This window comes from Equus asinus, chromosome 5, assembly GCF_041296235.1.
Source record: "Equus asinus isolate D_3611 breed Donkey chromosome 5, EquAss-T2T_v2, whole genome shotgun sequence".
NCBI lineage: Eukaryota > Metazoa > Chordata > Mammalia > Perissodactyla > Equidae > Equus > Equus asinus.
The window spans coordinates 4488218-4510032 of NC_091794.1; the positions used below are offsets into that span (position 1 = coordinate 4488218).

The 21815-nt window shown below is 41.0% G+C and overlaps 1 protein-coding gene across 7 annotated transcripts in view; it reads left to right on the top strand.

Annotated features, from left to right (window-relative positions):
- COL8A1 (collagen type VIII alpha 1 chain) overlaps window positions 1-21815 on the top strand; it is a 494271-nt gene that overhangs the window by 19137 nt on the left and 453319 nt on the right. For 2 of the 7 annotated variants that reach the window (XM_070508616.1, XM_070508619.1), the window contains exon 2: window positions 12888-13087. The exons of the other annotated variants lie outside the window; for them this stretch is intronic. The gene's annotated coding sequence lies outside the window, so the exon portion shown is untranslated. The remainder of the gene's footprint in view (window positions 1-12887; window positions 13088-21815) is intronic. 7 annotated transcript variants of the gene reach the window in all.

Here is a 21815-nt window from a genome sequence, read left to right on the forward strand (position 1 = left end):
ATAATAATGCACCCTAAAGTCCCAGGCTGGAAGCGGGGACAACGACGATAGCAGGGTGAGCAGGGAGAGCAAGAGCAGGAAGTGGACACCCTTCCCTGGTGGTAGCCAGCTCGGCCCTGGAGCCCCCCGTGGCTCTGCAGGTGGTACATGACTCATGGGCAAGGGTACCTTGCCCTGGTTCATCCGTGATGAGCTAATGCAGAGCTGGCTCTCATGGCTGGCCCTTGAGGTTCCAGCAAGGGTCACGTGTAGGGGTGCGCGGGGTGCTTTCATGGCACCTTAGTCATAACCCCCATTTAACTTCTCCCTGCAGCCTCCCTTCTCCTGTTTGGAACCTGGCCCAGTACTCCGTCTATGCATTCTGTCTGGACAGATGAATGTTTAACCAACATTCAATAAAGGAATATTCCTTTGTCCGGGACCTGCACAAAAGGCTAATACTAACTATGAAGAATTTATTGTAAGTTATTACTCCTCTGAGGAAAACAAAAATGTCCCCTTTAGCCCCATTGAGCCTGTGGTTTTAAAGCCCTTTCCAATTTTGCATTATTGTCAAAGAAAAATAATTAGATATGGCTGGCTAAAAAAAAAGTCTAGAAAGTTCTATCTGAGGAAAAGAGGTTCACCTCAAACCAACATTTCCTGTTTTGATCTTGTATTCCAAGCAGTCTCATTTTTTCCTTTGGGTTTTACATATAGTTTTGTCATTTATGGTCTTGCCCGTAATCTGTCATGCTCACAACGTGTCCGTAATAAACACTGATTTTTGTTACTCTTTTATTATTTATAGCTGAAGATTACTCTTCACCTTCCTCCCAAGACTCTGTTCTGTCACTGGCCATTTGACATCAGCGCACTGTACCTTAAGTGCCCGATAAACCCAGAATGTATGTGATATGGGCAGAGAAAACAATACATCTTGACTTTCCCAAAGTTGTTTGAATCAAATGTTTTAAGTGTAATTGAAAACATACTTTTACAAGCAAATAGAGCCAATAAACTAGAAAAGCCATATGGAAGTGTCAGGCTCCCCTTCTCTGGTTTTTAATAACCTGCAACGGAGGACCTTAGGAACAGTGAGACCCTTGGGTTCCAACATGGAACCACGCAGGAGCATGGGTGCTTGTCCACAAGTGTGGTTTGTCCATCACAAGTGCTCTGTACAGAAAGTTCCAGCAGGGAAAGAAAAGGAAATATGTAAGGGCACCGTGGCTCTGTATAACCTCCCTGCTGTCAGTGCAGGAACGGCAAATGCCTTTCTGTACACAGGTGCTTTGATTTAAGGGGAGAAGCTCATTGCCTCTGTCCCTTGTCTAGTCCCAAAGCCTAAAAGCATGATTCTCTTCCTATAATTAATATTTTAAAAAATATAACAACAGTTAAATATCCTCCTGAGCCAGGTCCTTTTCTCACAGTGACACAGCTCCCCAGCTCCCACCAAATCTGTGGGGCATCATCAGCCTTCATCCCAGTGTCAGACATTTCGTTCATCAGCCTTTCCAGCCCCTGGAGCTGGAGATCTGTGGTGGTGCAGTGGGGCGGGCAATGCGAAGAATCCTGGGTGGAGAGATTGAATCCTTGGCATACGCTGAATCATTCTGGCATACTGGCTTCTCCTATAATTTTTCTAGCTATGAATTGGAGTGGATTTATTTACTCAATATGTAAAATGGCAGCATTCATTAAAGTAGATCACTTGAGGTAAAAGGACTAATTATAGAGCTTTTAGTAAAAATAAACTAAAAGCTTTTTACCCTGGGGCTGGGGCAGAACCTATTTCTGAATTATAAGTTTTTTCTGTATGTACGTGTTAAAGTTCCAGGGAGCGTGATTTGACTCAAGTTTGTTTAATAGCTAATCGTGATGCAAAAGGCTTTTACTGTTTGAAGAACAGAGTAGCTATGTATAAAAATATACTTTTAAATGTCTGTGTCAATTTTTAAAATATATCTCTTATGTAGTACTGACAATAGAGATGGGGGAACGGTCATACACTTACCTTACACTCTGGTAACAGTCTAAATTGGCACAACTTCTGGAAGTTGAACTAGTAATTCGACCCCAAGAATCTATCCTACAGAAATACGTTTGTCTTAGGATATAAGAAGGATGATGTTGGGGCTGGCCCCCGTGGCCGAGTGGTTAAGTTCGCGTGCTCCGCTGCAGGCGGCCCAGTGTTTCGTCGGTTCGAATCCTGGGCGCGGACATGGCACTGCTCGTCAGACCACGCTGAGGCAGCGTCCCACATGCCACAACTAGAGGAACCCACAACGAAGAATACACAACTATGTACCGGGGGGCTTTGGGGAGAAAAAGGAAAAAATAAAATCTTAAAAAAAATAAGAAGGATGATGTTCATCAAAGGAGACAGTCAACAGAGTGAAAAGGCAACCTATCAAATGGGGAAAAAAATCGCAAATTGTATATCTGATAGAGGGTTAATATCCAGACAACTGCTACAACTCAACAATAAAAAAATAAACAACTCAATTTAAAAATGGGCAAAGGACTTGAAGAGACATTTCTCCACAGAAGATATATAAATGGCCAACAAGTACATGAAAAGATGCTCAACATCACTAATCATTAAGGCAATGCAAATCAAAACCACAATGAGATATCACCTCACACCCACTAGGATATCTATTATTTAAAAAAACACAAACAGAAAATAACAAATGTTGGCAAGGATGTGGAGAAATTGGAACCCTGAGCACAGTTGGTAGGAATGTAAAATGGTGCAGCCACTGTAGAAAACAATATGATGGTTCCTCAAAAATTTGAAATAGAACTACCATATGACCCAGCAATTCTACTTGTGAGTATATATCCAAAAGAATTGAAAGCATGGTCTCAAAGATATGTTTGTACACCCATGTTCATAGCAGCACTATTCACAGTAGCCAAAAGGTAGAAATGACACAAGTGTCCATTCATGGATGGATGAATGGATAAACTAAATGTGGTATACACATAGAATAGAATATTACTCAGCCTTGAAAAGGAATGAAATTCTAACACATGCTAACGCATGGGTGAAACTTGACATTATGCTCAGTGAAACAAGCCAGTCACCAAAAGACAAATACTGTACAATTCCACTTATATGAGGAACATAGAGTCTTCAAATTCATAGAGACAGAGAGTAGAAAGGCAGTTGCCATGGGCTGAGGGGAGGGGGCAATGGAGAGTTGTTGCTGAATGGGTGTAGGATGACAGGTTTGCGAGATGAAAGGAGTTCCGGAGATTGATTGCATAACAATGTGAATACACTTCACACTACTGAACTGTATACTTAAAAATGGTTAACACAGCAAGTTTTGTGTTATGTGCATTTTACCACAATTGAAAAAAAGAATAATGGTGTTAATTACAGTAATACTGAAAAAATAAAGAAAGCATGCAAATACTTCAGATGGCAAACAGCCACTGAATAGAACTCCATGCGCCCATTGAAAAGATGTTGTATGTATGCATATATTAACTTAGAAAGAAGTACAGGGTCTATGTTTTGAGTCCAAAACCAATTTTCAGAACAGCATGCTTATAAGGACTGTATTAGTTTTCTAGGGCTGCCATAACAAAGTACCACGAACTGGGTGACTTAGAACAATGGAAATCTATTGTCTCACAGTCCTGGAGGCCAGAAGGCAAGACTAAGAGGTCACAGGAGTTAGCTCCTTCAGAGCGCTGTGAGGAAGAATATGTTCCATGCCTCTGTCCTAGCTTCTGATGGTTTATTGGCAGTTTTTATCGTTCCTTGTTCCTTGGCTTGTGGATGACGCAACACCGATGTCTCTCCCTTCATCGTCACATGGTGTTCTCCCTGTGTGCATGTTTATCTCTGTGTCCAAATTCCCCCTTTTATCAGGACACCAGTCATATTGGATTAGGGGCCCACCCTACACCAGTATGACTTCATCTTAACTAATTACATCTGCAGCAACCTCGTTTCCAAGTAAGGTCACATTCTAAGGCATTGGGGGTTAGGAGTGCAGCATATGAATTTTGGCGGAACACAATTCAAACCCATAACAATGATCCCATTCTTTCTTGTTAGAAAAGCTGTATACATGTCCGTATGCATTTACATATGTAAGTGGCTGTGTGTATTTATGAACATATAAAGGACTGAGTGGTACACATCAGACTGCTAACTGGGGTTACACTCTGGGAGATGGTGAGGAGGGTGGGTGGGCAGTACTTACAATTTTTATCTCTGCATTTCTGAATTGATTGAAAAATGTTCAAGTATGTATAGCTATTACAAATTTAAGCAAGCAACTTACAAGCTTTTAAGACAACTTATAGGTGTCCATCATGGTGGATATTAGGCTGCCTTGGAGAGAAGTGGGAACTACAACAATTAAGTGACCCAAAATTGTTGGAATACTTTTCAGATATCAATGGACAAAGCAGGAATATTTCATATGTTCCCACAAAAGGCTTGTGAGTCAGTGGTGGAGTGGAAATAGCACCGCGCTTGGAGTCAGGAGAGCCAGATGGAGCTCCATGTCCCGCACTAGTGACCTTAGGTTCTTAACCACACTGGCATTTGCATTTTTATATTTTTTAATATTTCAGTAATTTCAGATATGCAGTCCCTTGTTTTCTTCAGATTTGGCTCATACATGTTTGTTGTGCGTCACAACAAATTTGACTGAGCCTAAAAATAGCCAGCCGTCACTTCTAGACAAAGATCAGAACACAGAGGCCATGGATTGCACTCTGTACTTGTAAGGACAGCAAATTGCCATTATATGATCAAGCAGCCTGATCCTTCCACTCTGCCTCTGCAAAGTGTCTATGCCAACCTCCTCTATCGACATAGGAGGGACAACGTCCACCGCAGGCTCAGACAGCAGACAGAGCTGAACCAGCAAAGCTGTGTCCCTCCTTCAGAGCTTCTCTTCCTTCCTCCATTCAATCAGGAAATAATTATTAAGTACCCACTATGAGCCAGGACTGTACTAGGCCCTGGGGATTTATTGATCAGCAAAAGAATCAAGGTTCCTACTCAGTTGAAGGAGATAAAGAAAACAAGCAATTACAAGACAATGTGAACTGTATCTTGGTAAAGGAATCCCAGGGTGCTAGCTCGCTGAGTTGGGGGCCCGTAACTCAGACTTAGAAGGTCTTCGAACGAAGGCTTCTCCTCAAAGAATTGCATCAACTCAGCTTTGAAATCATGAGTTAGATAATTTTGCCCTCTACCCACTGGCTTTCCAAGAAGTCTCTCTCTCAGTTGCATCTACAGCTGCTGGGAAGGGACGTGGAGCAACCAAGCACCTGTGGCTGAGCTGCTCAAAAGAGAATCAGTGGCATCTCTGACTGGGATACATTCTTTCAACTTCCCGAATGGTGCCGTGTTTTCACCGTAGGCAGGAGAATCCACTCTGCCAAGTCCAGGTGTAGAAGGATTTCAGGTATTTGATCATAAGTCCTGAAAATAGTGAGGAGCACTTACTCATTCCTCATCAGAGTCAACATCTACCGTGGTCCACTCCTCACTTTTACTGACCATCACAAACACGGTGTCCCTTTGAAAGTCTTCAGACTGACCACGTATTGGTTTCTTCCAGCACAGCACATGCCAAGGTGAATGGTTCACATTCCTTTTCTGTTTTCTTTAAGGCCTCTCAGAATTCTTGTTTCCTGTCCCCATAATGTGTCTTCACGTGAGGCAGCAGAGCTCAAGCAAATACACAGTTTGGGTTTTTTTTTTTTAAAGAATTCTGGCCAAAGTGATGGCGGTGGTATTTTGTTTTGTTTTTTCACTGCAATAAGCTCTCTCAATTTACCAAATCCCAAGGTAAGCTGATGTCTGACTCTTTGACCTTTAAATCTTATTTTCCAGCCATGCCCACCATCATTTTTTTGGACTTCTGAAATCATGAAAAGTGTACACTAGAGGAAACAAGCTCGATGCAAAAGGGGTGAAAATGGTGAGATTTTTCTTCCCACAGAAAGGGATGCACCTGGGTTCTCTTATTGAAGACAGGTTTCTTTGGAATTTTTAAAAATCTAGAATATTTTCTAAAATTTCTCCATACAGCTAAGAAAAAATGATTCAAGTTTTTTCCTCATCCTTCCCCAATTCTATAAATTCCCCTACCACAATTTTCTGCTTCCATTGGACATTCCATCACAGTTCATTGATTTGGGGGTTCCAACAAAAAAGGCCTACCCCTCGTTATCAGATACTCACCGTGGGTAGAGCAGCCTCAGAGCCGAGTCTATCCCTGGGATCAGAGTAGAATTCTGTGACATTGCATGAATGTTGGAAGTACATTCTCCCACCCTGGCAAGGTGGTTGTGTAGGGTCCAGTATGCAACTACACCCTTGTCTGATTTTTGTTGTCTGTCTCTCCCCACTTGAACGTAAGCTCTAAGGAGCAGGGACTTTATTTTGTTCCCCAGTTGCTGTGTCCCCAAGGCACAGAGCAGTGCCAGGCCTAGCGTCCGCGCTTGACTGCTACGACTGCATGTAACAAGGTGGTTTTTCTCCAGTGGCAGCGTTCAGACTTGCTCCACTGAATCATCTTTGGCTGTCTTTTAGTGACGTTACCCAGGTAGATTCTGTAACTTTCTGGTCATTTTCAGCAATTAAAGGCTCAATCCAGTTTAAAGCTTCAACCTCAAATGCAATGCAGATCTTTCTCCTCTCATCCATGCTAGATTTGCACTCTGCTCTTTCATTCCTCCTCTCGGCCCAGCACCCTGTTGTGCAGGCTGGGCGTGCCAGGCTCTGGTTTTAACACCCTTGCTCTCAATCCCCCCTGTGGAGGCCCAGCTCCTCAAGTGTTTGGGGTAGGAGGTGGAAGAGTGGATGGACTGGCTTTGTTTGTGTTACTTAACCTGCTGTAGTTGAAGTGTGTTTTCCATTGACTGAAACATCTTTGCTGGGTAACTGCCACCTCTGTGAAGTCCTCCTGATTCCCAAGAAACTAACACGTCTTCGCCACACCCAAAAGTGGGAATGGGAGCTGCTCTATGCCCCCTCATCCTCAATAGTCCCATTTCTCTGATTGGAAACTTGGGGAGCGGGTACCAGGCTCCCTTCTTGCAGGCATTCTCAGCTTTTATGAGAGAGTTTCTGGGAGCCCCCACTCTCTGGCCCCAGCCACTCACTCAGCCTTGGGGAGTGGAGAGCACCTACGTCCCCCTCCCTCCCACAGGATCACCTTCTCACCATGAACCCCGAGTCCCCCACAGGCAGATGTTCTCAGCCACCACCTCTCCCCATCTTCTGTACTTTCTTAGATAGAGTGGGGTTAGAGGGCCAGGGAGGAGAGGAAACATTAGGTTTGGTTACCACAGGGCTGGTACTTCTGGGGTCCCCTAGTAAGGCCACACTGGGCTGTGAGGAGCAACTGGTGAATCTTTTTGGATTTACCATCTCTTTGTTTTCAACTGGGACCCTACACGTCAATTTGAGCACAACAGGAGAAGTCCCACCAATATCCTGTTATTTATGCTACAAAAAGAGATTCTTTTACATTTACATCTCTCTCAGGGCCTAGCATAGTGCCTTGTCCTGTAAGCAGCGATGGAGACACTCAATAAATACTTATTAAATTCTCAATACAGGATGAGGTCCTGGAGCTGTTGACCAGAAATTCTAGGCTCCAAAGTGAAACCTGCTGAAAGAAGCTTGTGGGTATCATGTCGTGAATCCTCATGAAATCACAGAGACTTGAGACCCAGGCGAGAGTTCGTAAACCCCACTCTGAACCTTCACGGGGTTCAGGGCTGGGCTTCTCCAAAGGCTCTGGTCATCAGAAAATCTTTCATATGAGAAGAGAACGGGGATAATATTTTTTAAATGAAATGCATGCTTCAGGGGAAATTAAAAACAGAGACATTTGGGAACAACACAGTCTTTTTTCTCTGTTTGCTGCAAGCTCCTTGGGCTTTAAAATGTCTCATGAGCTCCTGGAGTCTAATGCCACCAGAATCCTAAAACAGAAACACTAGGCCACAATTTACAGATGTTTAAGAATCCTCCTCCTGTGGATTCGATTCACATTGAAGGCCTTGTCACTGGGTTCTCTCTCTGCCACAACGCAGATAAGTAAAGTGGAGCAGTCCGTGTGGTTTTAGCTTTCACATTCTGTCTCACTAGCTTTTTTTGGATCTTCAGTGAACATATGAGATACATCCCTCTGTAATATGTGCATTCAGGGAACAAAAGTTCAGATTAGTGTGGAACGTTATTGGGGGGAGGGAGAATTAATCTAATTTTGTTGGTTTCAACTTTCCATTGAAACTTGTTTCACGTCCTTATATAAACCAATTTCCCTTTCAGTACTTTCTCATTCTTTCACTAACAAGGGACAACATCTATTTTTCTCACACAAATGTTGTATCAATGAAATAAAAGGATAGTTGTAAAATGAAACTTTGAGTTTATGGGAAAAAATCACTTTTGTTCTATCGAAGTTCTGTAATTAACCACACATCCCTGGCAAGTATTAACCTCTAGTCTTTTTCCTCATCTGTCAGTTTCAGTTTTATTGTCTATTCTGTACCAGGTTCTATGGAGAGCATTTATCCTATGTGATTAATTTATTTTGTATTCACAACAACTCTATATGGAAGGAATCATAATCTGCAATTTGGGGAAGAAGGAACAGCTTCAGGAAGCTTATGTAACTTGCACAGCATGTGGCTTGGCCAGTCAGCAATAGAACCTGAATCTGAATGCGCATTTGTTTGGTTCCAAACCCCTAATTCTAATTGCTGCGATAGGCTATGACCTAAAGCAACTCTGAGCTCCCTAAACTATCCCTCTAGGTTCCGTATTCTGAGCCATGGAGCTATTTCATTTTATTGCAAGAGGCATCATTGGTCAATTATTGCTGGTTTTACACATAATAAAAAATAGCAGATCTTAATAGTTTGTAACTACTTTTGTGTTGTGAATGGTGGAGAAAAAAGAAATATCAGGAAGCTTCATCTTCTTTGACTTTTTCTTCCAAAAATATTCTACCTAAACAAATAGATTTGCTCTTATTTTAAAGATTCCGCCAGTGGGGATTCTACAGCCTTCCTCAGAAGACCGTCTGTCGTGTGCGACTGGGAGGAAGAGCTTTTCCCTGTCTGATGTGGCTCCCTTCTAGGCTAGTTTATCGTCGGTGCTTTAGAGTGAATTTGATCATTGTTTCCTATCCTTGTCTTGTGATGGGAAGTAATAGGACAGGGTGCGCTTAAGGGGAGACACAAAAATCTTGTATTGATACACCACGAGGAATGTTAATTCCTTCCTGGAACTGGTATTTCAGGGATTGTCTGTACAGATTAAAAATAGAAGGAACAAAATGTTCGTAGATGGACAGATGAGGGGCCTAAGTCTTACATAAAAGAAAAATGTTCTTCATCACCGACTCTTCTTTTAAATAACAAAAATTCAATATCATCTGTGCCTGGGACTTTTGGCCTTGGAGAAACACTTAAGGAAGAGGGTGGGGAGGAAGGAAAGGTGGCCCTAACTGACAGATAACTGATGTCATCAAGAACTATCTAATGCGATTGATAAGAATTACCTTCTCCATATGTGCTGGCCCAGAGAACGAGAAGTGTCTTGTTCTTCAGTTTTCAAGGAGTGAATCATGATTTTCCTATCAGCTAAACACTCGGTGAAAGGGAAGAAACATTTGAAAAGATAATACAGCAAAAATTTTTTTTAAGTTAGAAATGAATGAGAATTTGTAGACTTCTTTTTTTTTTTCTCTTTGGCAAAGCTATTATAAATAGCATTTTTTTTTAACAGTCTGGCTAAAACAAAACAAATGTTTCCTGTCAGCATGGAAAAAGAAATTCCTGTCTAAAATTGTGTTATCTGGTTTTTAGTCCATTTAATTAAGAAAGCTGTTAAATGTCATGCTACATGTCATCAAATGCCCTTTGTAAAACTGAGTTCAATTTTTCATGAGTTCCTTCCAGTTTTTGTGTTCTCACTATTTAACTTTAATCTTTTAGAGGTTTAAGTACAGCCATCATTTCCAAAAGTCAAAAACATACTATTCTTGCCATAACTACTTTCTGCACGTCAGAGTTAAAAAAGATACCAGAATATAGACCTACATTGAAGACCAAGTCATCTGCTAACATATAATACGGCCACACACGTCACTGATGCTTACCTATAACGAGAACTGAGATACGGAAACTACTTGAGCTGAGTCTAATCCTCTAATGCTTCACGTTAGAAAACCTGAGACTCAGAACTTGAATGCAGTGAGGATCATAAAGTTGGTGGAGGAAAGCTGAGTCCCTTTCTACAAAGCCAGGGAACTTGCTTCACTACCACGTTGTTCAAGAAATATTTATCAAGCACCTACTATGTGCCAGGCATAGTATTAGGTTCTGATGATACAAAAGTGAATAAGACACGATGTCCAGTGTGAAGAAGCTTATAATCCAATGGGAGAGTGAAATAAATAGATTGACGATAAGTAAATTTTTGTGTAACAAATGACCTACAAACTTAGAAGCTTAAAACAGTATTCATTTATTATCTCTCAGCTTCAGGAGGTCAAAGTTTGGTCATCGTTCAGGTGCCTCACAAGGCTGCAATCAAGATGTCAGCCAGGGCTGAGTTCTCATCGGAAAGCTCACGTGGAGAAGGATTCACTCTCAAGCTCATGTGGTTGTTGGCAGGATTCAGTGCCTTGTGGCCTTTTGGACTGAGGTCCTCAGCATCTTGCTGGCTGTTTTCTGAAGGCCATCCTCAATACCCTGCTAAGTGGGACCCCCCAGCATGGCTGCTTTTTTTTTTTTTATCAAAGTGTGCAAGTCAAAAAGGCAACAGAGAGAGTCTGTTAACAAGATGGAGGAAGGGATAATTGGGGCCACTTGAGGGTTTATCTGCCGCAGATTTTTATAGTAAAACATGATAAATGCTGTGGAAGAGAAAGTCACAGGGCAGTGGGAGCACAGAGAATAGGCTCTCAACCAGACTAAGGAGGCTGGGCTGTCATTTGAGGTGAATTTTAAAGGATGAGGAGTCATCTGACGAATGAAGGAGGAAAGAAGGTCATTCCACACAGAAGCAGCGTCTGTAAATGCACAACATTATTAATGTTCTTGTGGTTAAGTTGGAATTGCACACCATCAGATAATTGGGATGAACACTTTTTGCTTAAGATTAGTGAATTTTAGAGTTGAAGACTCCAGATGGAGAAACTAAGGCTCAGAGACATTAAGCCAGCATGTGGTAGATATTCAATAAATGTTGAGTGAATGCATGAAATGCCTTTGTAGCTCTAGAAATGAGATTCCTCTCTCATATCCCACATAGTAAGCATGGAAGTCAACCTTCATCTCTTTAAGAAAGATAGGAGAGATAAAATTACAAGTGTTAAGAGAGAGAAGGAGGATAAAGTTTATAGTAAGAAGAATTCTAGAGACAGCCAGAATCGGGTGGAAAAGAAACAGAAAGTTTAGATTTCCATTCTGATACCTACTCCTAGAAATGAAAATAAAAGATGAAATTGCTAAGGTGTGATACCAGCTCTTTGGAGGAGAGGGGAAAAAACACTTTCCGGACATATAAGGTAATAATGAAGTTTTTACCCCTAGTTTTGTCCCTTCATTCCAGGGGGGAAAAAAGTTTTCCAGAGCCTTCTGGAGCTGGCAAAATCCTGTACAATTTCTGATCCAAGAACATACACACTTCATAACCTTCAGGACCCAAGACAAGAGATGATTTATATTTCATGTATTTATATCAGACTTAGCATTTTTGGACATATTTTGTATTTCAGCTGAAGAGCTTGTTTTTCAAATGAGGTGAAAAAAAAGAAAAGAAAAACGATGATGTCACTCTGACATTAGCAGTGATAACCTAAATGACAAATATTTTTAAGTCATAACCATTATGGGAAGTTTCTTGAACCAAAAATGAATTTGAATAGTAATGGTTGTATCTGTCCTCGCGTGCCAGGTGTGCTTGCATGAAACACGTTTGTGATTCTTCCATTCGTACGAAGTCAGACCTAAGGTTAGTCAGATTTAGTCATCTTGTTGCCCTATGGTGACGGGTAAACCCACTTGGAACCAGCTTTTGGAGAGGAAGCAGGGGAGCGTTCAGTCTAGCAGCAAAGACGCCTCTTTTCGCTGCCTCTTGGGATGCGGGTTGTGTGCTTGCTCTCCTTCCCCAGTTGCAGTGCACCCAGTCTCCTCTGCTGTGTGTGCGTACGGGTGTGTGAGGTGTTTAAAAAGTATAATTTCTGGGGCCTGGCCCCGTGGCTGAGTGGTTAAGTTTGCGCGCTCCACTGCAGGCGGCCCAGTGTTTCGTTGGTTCGAATCCTGGGTGCGGACATGGCACTGCTCATTAAACCACGCTGAGGCAGCATCCCACATGCCACAACTAGAAGGACCCACGACGAAGAATACACAACTATGCACCGGGGGGCTTTGGGGAGAAAAAGGAAAAAAATAAAATCTTTAAAATCTTATAAAAAAAAAAGTATAATTTCTTTCTACCCATCTGCAACAGAACCAAAATCCCTGAGGATGCAGTTTATTAAAGGATATGGAGCATGATCCTGGGGGAAGGAAGATGATTTCAAAGGAATTGGAATAAAATTATTTTTAAAATATGAAAAAGTAAAGGTAATAATTAAGATGTATGTGATATGAAAGCATTCTTTGAGAGTATTGTAGAAAAGACAATTTATCAGATGCTTTAAGATTCAGAAACATTTTTTAATTCTTTGATGAGAGGATGTTCGAAGGCAGAAACCTTAAAGCTCTTAATGAGGTACATCAAACTTGGAGAGAAGTAAATATTCAATTATCTAGACTCTCTCTTCCCAACGTGCTGCCGGAGGAGAAAGCAGGTCTTTGGGGACTTGAGTTATTCCCTTGATTGTCCTCTCCAGGGTACACTGATTAACTATGTGGCGTATCCACTTGAGAGCCTGCGAGCTGTTAACACAGAAGAGACGCAGTTAATCTAGAGCTGGAGAAGCCTGAGGACTCCACAGAGGCCAAGACGAAACCAATCGTAGCGAGTCTCCACCGCTCAGAGCAGGGAAAATTGGTGACTTCCGCATTTTCAGAAAAGCCATTGAAAAGAGAGGTAGAAAACCTATTCTCTATTTCAATATCTAAATTTCTTATATGTAAATGGCATTGTCTCTTCTTTTATGTAAAAAATAACCATTACGTACTTTGATTCAGAAGAAAGGGTTTGGTACTTCCCTTAGATGTGTATCGGAACTACTCCTTCCTATCCTCCATGCTTTCTTACCTTCTCTTGTATTTTCCATCTCTTCTTCTCTGTGGATTACATTCTGTGTTCTTTCCTTATGCCTTCAGTTTATCTAGTCTTTCGTTTAACCCATCTGTTGAGGTTTTTATTTTAGTAACATATTTTCATTTTTAATGACTTTCATTTCTATAATTTATATTTGGTTCTTTTCTTAAAAAAATTTGCCCTTTTTTCAGGATGGCCTCCTTTTTTCCTATTAATTTATTCGTTCTATTCTCACTGATCATTCATCATACAGTTATTTTTAAGTCTCTTTTAGGTGACTACACTATCAGTGGTTTAATTTATCTAATAGAATTCTTCCATCATTGCATCAATTAACTCTTTCGTAAGCAGTGAGTTTCTGCTTGTGCTTTGTAATTTCTGTCTGTGAGCTCATCATCAGGGAGAGTTGCCTCCTACCTCTGTGCTGATTATACCCCAAAATGAGGAGATTCCTTTTGGAGTGTTTTGCAATGTCCTTTTCTGGCGCTCTACAAGTTTCCCCAGTTCTGGACCAGCTTTACCTTAGACTCTGAGGTTGTGTTTCTGCGCTACTTGGGTTATTCAAATTCAGATCCCACAGCAGTCTCGATGTGGACTTACGATTTCCACGAGTCTTTCCTCCCATGGCCCAGGGCAGGTGATCTGTTTCTGTGCCACATCCCCTTGCTGTATCCCATGCCTGTGTCTGGACCAGAGTTTTCTAGCTCCCTTCATTAACTGGACAGACTACTTCCAGATATATTTCCCCATTGTACAAAGAGCTTTAGACATTAGCTTCTAAAGCTACATCCACACTTATACCCTTAGCCTGCTTGGTATCCACCACTCACTACAGTGCCTTCAGTTTCCTCTATTTCCTGCTAGTTGGAGATTTCTCTTTCTGACTTTTGAACTCAGCTTTGTAGCTAATATTTTTAATTTATATTGTAGCTGACATTACTATATATTTTGAGTTAGAAGACATGCTTACTATATCTGCTTAGTCAACCAACCTTCCCAGAAATCAATTTTGTAGCTGAAAAAAACAAATTTGGGAATTTTTGTAGCTAGATACCTTTCTGAAGTAGTGTTTTACAAGTAAGAAATAGACTCACTTGTTTGAATTATCAGACTTTCATTTCTGTTGACTCTTCCATTTTTTGTGAACACTTTGAAAAATGTTTAAGAAACCCTTTGTAGTGAAAAATGATACAAGGTCCTAAGTCCATCAACATTACGACATGTGGTTAGCGAAAGGGTGACACCGAGATTAGTACCACCGACTTTGGCACCAAAACATGAAGGAGAAGGGTGGGGTCGCCCTCCTTGATCGAGAGTGGAAGTCCTTGAATTTTCTGACAAAAAGGGATCTGAGTGAATTATCAGACTTGGAGATTAGGGATATCCTTCTTCCCCTCAATGCCTGTTATGAGACCACTGCCCACAGGTTTTCTGCCGCTCATTTCAATAGCTTTTCTGAAAATGTGGAAGTTAGTAAGTCATTTTTCCTGCTCAAAACATTTTATACCTCTTTATATATTAAAACAGTTTTTGCTTTTGATGTAAAAAATATTAGTTTATTATTCGTGGTGTTAAACAGTTTATTATTAATCCTTAACATTTATTTATATGAAAGTAAATTTTGAAGAACAGTATTTTGGGAGAAAGTATTTTTTTCTTCTTTTTTTATTATTATTTTATTTTCCTGCCTTTGTTTCACTCTGATTCTGAGACAGTTGTTGGTTTGGGGGGGTATTTCTTTTAAAATCTCATTTTATGTACAGGTAGCAGACCATTGGTGTTAAGAGTCTCAGTTTTAGAGTCAGAGCCCCCAGGTTTGAATCCAGCCTCCACCACTTACTACTGATTGTGCGACTGTGGGCAAGCATTTTAACCTCTGTGTCTCAGTTTCCACAGAGGGACAAAGGGGATGACGATGATAATAATATATCTGCCACAGAGGGTTGTTATAAGGACGAAATGAATTGATATATACAAAGCACTTCGAAGAGCCCTCAATATGTGTTATTTGTTGTTGTTATATTTCCGATTTCCACAAGGCTTTCTGCTCAGACATCTCTCAGAGAGTGTTCCTAGCCATAACCTAGCCTGATGATGTCATGGTTTTGGGGACAAATCTCATGGCATAGTATCTTGAGGCATAGAGAAAGAAACAGTCCTATGTTGTCACTTATCATCTCCTGCTTTTTTCATGAATGGGTGACTTAGGTAATAAATGCAAATACCCCTTCCTTTTTTCAATCGAAACCCTTGTTGAGACTGCTTACAGGAAATCTCTTGAGAGGGGAGGGAGTTGAGGCACAAGAAGAACCCTTTAGCTCTGTGGCCAGAGGGGGCCCTCACACCCCCTGCAGCCCCCGGGGGGGGGGGGGGGGGGGGGGGTCCTGTGGCCAAGGTAAACACACTTGGCCGGGAGCGCCCAGCTCACTCCACCCATCAACTCAGAGGTGAAGGTTTTGCGCTGTGGTGTTGCTACTCCACCCAGCTTCTGTTCCATTTTTATATACCTTTGTGATAAAGTGTATTGTACGCATTAAAGAAAAGGCTTGAAGGTGTGGCTGACAAGCAGGAAAGCAATATCCTGCCACACTGCCTCAGACACCTCGTGGCTCACCCTCTCTATTCTGGCCGCAGAGCTCTGGCTCTGTGAAAGCAAGAGTGGTCACTCACCACCTGGGAAAATGCCATAAATTGTCCCTGGTGATGTGTGCTCTGCCAAACACCCGGCAATATGACTCAGCTCGCCATGGCCAGTCACAGAAAGAATATCAGTGCACCTTGCTTTCTTTAAAAAGTGTGTTGCTGAAACTGCATAAAAATCAAATGTTTGCAAGTTCAATCCCTTCTTAAATGCATTGGGAATTTGCTGCTTAATGAATGCTGCAGAAGGTTATTTTATTGAATAATAAAATTCCTTTGTAAAGTAATAATGGCCCTTTAGCTTATCTGTTTCATATTTAGAATTCTGGCGTCTGGTTTTCCTTAAAGAAGACACACCTGTAGTATCAGTTTCTCCACTCTAGGTGTCATGTGGTCGTTGGGTGCTCAGTTTTCTTCAGGGGAGTATTATGGACCAGACTCAAGGACCTCTGCAGTTCCTCCAGCTCGAAATTCACTGTCTTATGAGGTGCTCTAGGAATAATTAGAGAGGTGTCCTTTGGTCTGGTTATTCTTTCTGATCTTATCATTTCATCCATAGTCCGAGGGAACTCATGCTCCCACCATCAGTTTCTCTGACAGCTCCATTTGGTGCTTCACTATGGGGCTGGCCTGACCGCCTGTGGCCGTGGCCTGGAAGGGTAGAGGCACAGTAAAGGAGGTGGTGACGCTCCCTCAGAGACCTCTTTCCATGGCTACTTTTTCCTGCTTAATTTTTGGCCCAGAGAAAAATCCAATAAGATCAGGACTGTCTCTAGCAGCTTCATAGGTTAAGACCTTCCTTCTGGATGTTCCCTGGAGCCTAAGACACTATATACGATGTATCATTATTTGCTGTGAGCACCAGTGATGCACAAAGGGAAAATCGTATTAACTGTACTTCATGTCCTGGAAAAGAGTACAATGAGTCGATTCGGTTACTTGCCCAAGTCAACCAGCCAGTTACTAATGAAGCTAAAAGTGATCTATTATGTGACAGAATTAGTAGGCTCTGCTGCTTGAAGTTGAAGTGTCTGACCCCAGCAGGATTTAGTTAGCAACTTTCCTTATCGTCCCCACGGAATGTCACACTCTTCATCCAGGGAATTCAGACATTCACCAACTCACCCTTGGAATTATCCCAAGAACAAAAGGTAGCTGGAAGGTGAGATTTCAAACATTAATGAGACGTTGGTGGTATAGCTCAGTTCGCAGAAGCCACAGCCTCTAAACACGAATGTAACTGGAATTGTGACTCTCTCAGTGTCCGAAGAAGTGCTTCTATGTTGGTGTAAACATTTGAAGTCACAGAGATAAAGAAGAGTGTGATTCACGGCAGTATTATTTCATCTCGCTTAATGGCATGAATCAATGTGGTAATCACTATGAAATGACTTGGCAGACTTCAGAGAACTGATAATTATATTTGGCATTATTACTGGTTATAGGAATAATAATGTTGTAAACTATCAGTTGGCATTAAAAAATCATGAAAGATATGAAACACTTTATGCAAATAAATATGACAATTTGTATGAAATTATTATCAAACTGACACAGAAAAAATGGCAAATCTGAATTGTCCAATATTATTAAAGAAATTGAACCTATTTTTTATAAACTTTCCCACAAAGAAAACTGCACATTCAGATAGTTCCACCAGTGAATTATTCCAGAATTTAAAGAATAAATAAGACCAATCTAACACAAGCAGTTCCAGAGAATAGAAAAAAGGAATAAGAGCTATTATCTACCAGCCCTACATCATCTTATGCCAAAGCTTGATAAGGACATTATGAGAAAGAAAAATAGCCGACATATAGATGCAAAAATCATAAGCAACGTTAGCATGACCAAGTGGGCTTTATTCCAGGAATGCAAGGGTGGTTTACGATTCAAAAATCAATCAGTGTTAATTCTCTACATTAACAGAAAAAAGCAGAAAATCACATAATACATTTAAAAGATTCAGAAAAAGTGTTAGATAAAATTCAGCTGATAAAAGTGCCTAGCAAACCAAGAGGGCTTCCTTAATCTGATGGCATACTTAGAAAAGTTTTATAGCAAGTACTATCCTTACTTGTGATTTTTGGAACAAGACAAGGTTGCCCCCATCACCATTTTTGTTCAAATTATACTGGAGATTGTAGTCAGTGCAATAAGGCAAGAAATAGAAATAAAAGGCATAGGAATTGGAAATGAAAAAATAACAATTTTAATTATTCATTATTAGAATGAATAAGTGCGTTTATCAAGCCCATTGGGTGCAAGGTCCAATATTCAAAAAGTGATTAACTTCCATAAACAAACATTAAACAAACAGAAAATGCAACTTTTTTAAAGATACCATTTATAGTAGCATTAACAACATCAGCTTAGCAGGTGTATGCAAAGGAGTTTAAAACATAAACATCAAAAAATGACTATTGTAAGAGTAATAATAATCTGATGGGACAAGTGCTTAAAAATCTAAAATCCATGTAAATATGAGTAATTTTTAATAATCATCTTCTAAGGCCAATAGCCAAGTCTTTCTTCCTCTTCGTCTCCCTGTCTTCTCTTAGCTATCACAGCTATTTGAAAATTCAGCAGTGATTCTCTGGCAACATCAGAAAATAGGAATAGACTTCAGGAAACCTTCCATGGAAGCCACTGGCTTTTAATTGGTTTTGTGTCTCAGAGGGAGAGTACCAAAAGAGACTAAACTGATACATGATAGTCAAGGTCTTTCTGGCTCTCTTAAAAGCATAATCCTTCATGTAATCTGATAGCTTCTTCATGCAGAATATCTTAGAGTGTACCACATGAAAACGTACAAGGTGTCTAGAGAAGCAATTCTGAACTAATAGAGAACTTCTGAATACCATCTCTGACAAGGTCTAGAGTATTCAAATGTTATGTGACTCTGCGTTGAATTTGCTAGACACTGGGGTTGACTACAAGCCTTCTTTCGTACTTTTCCATGCAGTTCCTCACTCAGAACAGCTCCAGGTGTCTATGGGAAGGCTCTGTAAGACAAAGAGCTAGGACTTGGCCATTTACACACAGACCACAATGAATTACCCAGAGTGTGCTGGCAGGAGGACTCGAACTTGAGGACATGGGACAGTCTGCACAGGTTGCCAATGGTTTGTGAGAGTTGTGAGAAAACAAAGGGAAAATTAAAAAATGTCTTACTGGCATGATTTACATTGGACAACATGAGCACATTCCAGTCAATCCACTTCGTAGACATGATCTCACTGGTCTCCCCAACATCCCCAACAAGGAAACAAGGGGGACGGGTGTGACTCCACCCTTGAGGCCAGAAGCCCCATCCTGCACTCTCACTTGTGGCTAGGAGTGGGTGGAACACATTTATTCGGGGGAACAAATTACCGTCTTCCTTGCCCTGACCCCTCAACATGTGGGTGAATGTTTGCCATTCCCTGCTTGAGGCCATACAATTCCCAAAACAACTTGTCTGAGATGTTGGTGACTGAGTCACTGGCCAGTGATAATTCTCAAACAGCTGCTGGTTTGTTTCTCAACCATTGTTTGGCCATACTGACTTGGACTCGATACACCGTGTAACCTAAGTGCCGGGGATGAAATTTTCCTCATTGGCCTAGAGGAGGCTTTTAAGAAAGGGAAGACAATGGTGACTGTGGAAGGGGAGGCATTCTATACTTGTGCGCTAGAAGGATATGTTGCCAACACCACACTCAAGCTGAAGATGAGATTTGAGACAAAGAAAAGTAAGCACATTGGGCATCCAGAAGTCCTCGCAGATAGTAAACTAGACCTCCCTTTTTCTATTGGTTTTTTCTGCAACTGTATTGCCTCTCAGGACCTATTTCCCTCCTCCCTTAGGTGTGATTTTGAAAAATAAAATTTGTGGCAGGATTGTTCAAATTCTCCATCAAAACATTCCCTAGTAATTACAATGTTGAAGAGAGGTCATTGGTAAAGAGAACAATATAACAGCAAAAATTTATCAAATAGTATTTTTCACATCGGGAAATACAAGATAATTTATTCAAAAACCAACCATTTAAGGTTCATGTTTGATTCTCCTATACTTCAAGATATGTTTGAATTTTTCTTTCTGCCACTACAAATAAAACTGTCCCAATATTGAGGGATGAAAAGCACATAAGATCAGTCTCCATTTAAATGTTGACACACATGCTCACTCTACCCACATATGGATGTCTCTTACGGATATAGAACTCAGCAGCTTCTAGCAGTCATCTGAGATGAGCACCATATGTGACACAGTAATGCATTATTTCACTAAAGCTTTCAGAGCTTAAGAAAATAGCCTGAGGAATAAGGCTGCTCCTTTCTGAGCCAAGCTTGCAATCTTCTAAGTCCAAGACGTGCTTGAAAACAGTCATTAGGTAATTGTAAAAGCCAAGGGAGATCAGCTTAAGAATATGAAATAATATTACTACTGACTGCCCTTTTCTGCATTCAATCCAGATGGAAGCTGGACATATGGGAAGTGACATTTGTATAATAGCGAAGAAAAGAACGAGAGAGCAAGCTTCCCACCTATGTTCTCTTTGTAGGGGTTTATTACTATCCGCTCTCTAAACTCCCCAGAAAATGGGAAAATTATATGTTTATTACATTATGGAGAGTCTCCCTCTGTCTTTCTGTGACACAGTTCAGTTCACTGTAAGGCGATTTCATTTCATATTTCGTATGGCAATAGTGGCATACTAGTTTTATTGAAATCAACAACATGAAAGTCAGTTCTTGATATCAAATAAAGAGCCTTGAAATGGGAATCCAAAGACTTCAGTCTCACTTAGCTTGGTGAATGATCTAGAGCAGATCACTTAACCTCTCTCAGCCTTGCTTGCCTGTCTGTCAAATGAGAGAGAGGAAATAAATGATCTTCCTGGGTCTTTCCAGAATTATTCTATTCTTTTTGCAAATTGGTTTATGTTTACAGAAAAGGTTCAGTCTGTTTCTGGCATGGCAATGACCGACTCAGAATCTCTATTTAGGATAGTGGGAAAAATAGGCCAGCACGTTTACAGGATGAATTACTGTGGCTAAAAGATACATAAATATGGAGTCGACTGTACTTTTAATATCCGGAGAAATTTCCGTCCCTGAGTTACTTCACCAGCAACTCTTCCTTCACCTATCCCTCGCTGAGAGTGTCCAGTAACACTAGGTCAGCAATTGTAGACTCTATTTTCTAAGAAAACTCTTATATTTTCCATCTGCAAAATTTTCACACCAATGGCCTTTTTCCTTAAAGGTCCAAAGGAAACTAAAAGATTAGAGGGAGAAAAAAGATTTATGTAGAAAGAGTTTCTGACTGGGGAGTGTATTTAGTCTAGAAACAAAAACTCTGAAATGTGGCTGGCTTAATAAAAGTCATCAAGAATATGAAAACCCAGCTGCTCTATGTTTCCTTAGAGACAACAACCCAAGGAAACTGCCTTCAATTACAGCAGAAGGGGGCGCTTTGGGTTAGACCCAAGGAGTTTCCTGGTTGGGTCTCTGAAACACGTCACTACAAGAGGAGATTTTAACCACGTCTCAGGGGTATCTTGAGACTTGAGACGGATGTGACACTAATAGCAGCTCACGGGTAGGAAAGGCGTCTACATTCAGGCTCTACACTGAGTACACTGCATTCATTATGTCCATTCATCAGCACAACAGCCCTGTGAGAGGAACCTTATTGTTGTTCTCATTCTATAGATAAGAAGACAGCCGAAGGTTTTAGTAGCTAGCAAGCAGAGGAGCGGGGCTGTCACTCAGAGAGTTGGACTCCAGAGCCCGCTCTCTTCCGTAGGATGTGGTTCCTCTGTGCAACAGATCGATTCTCTTCTAGTTAGCTCCAGTTTTATTTGAAATAAGAAAAGGAAGCTATTGGATTTGACCTTCAAGTGTAGGGAGACCTTGTAAC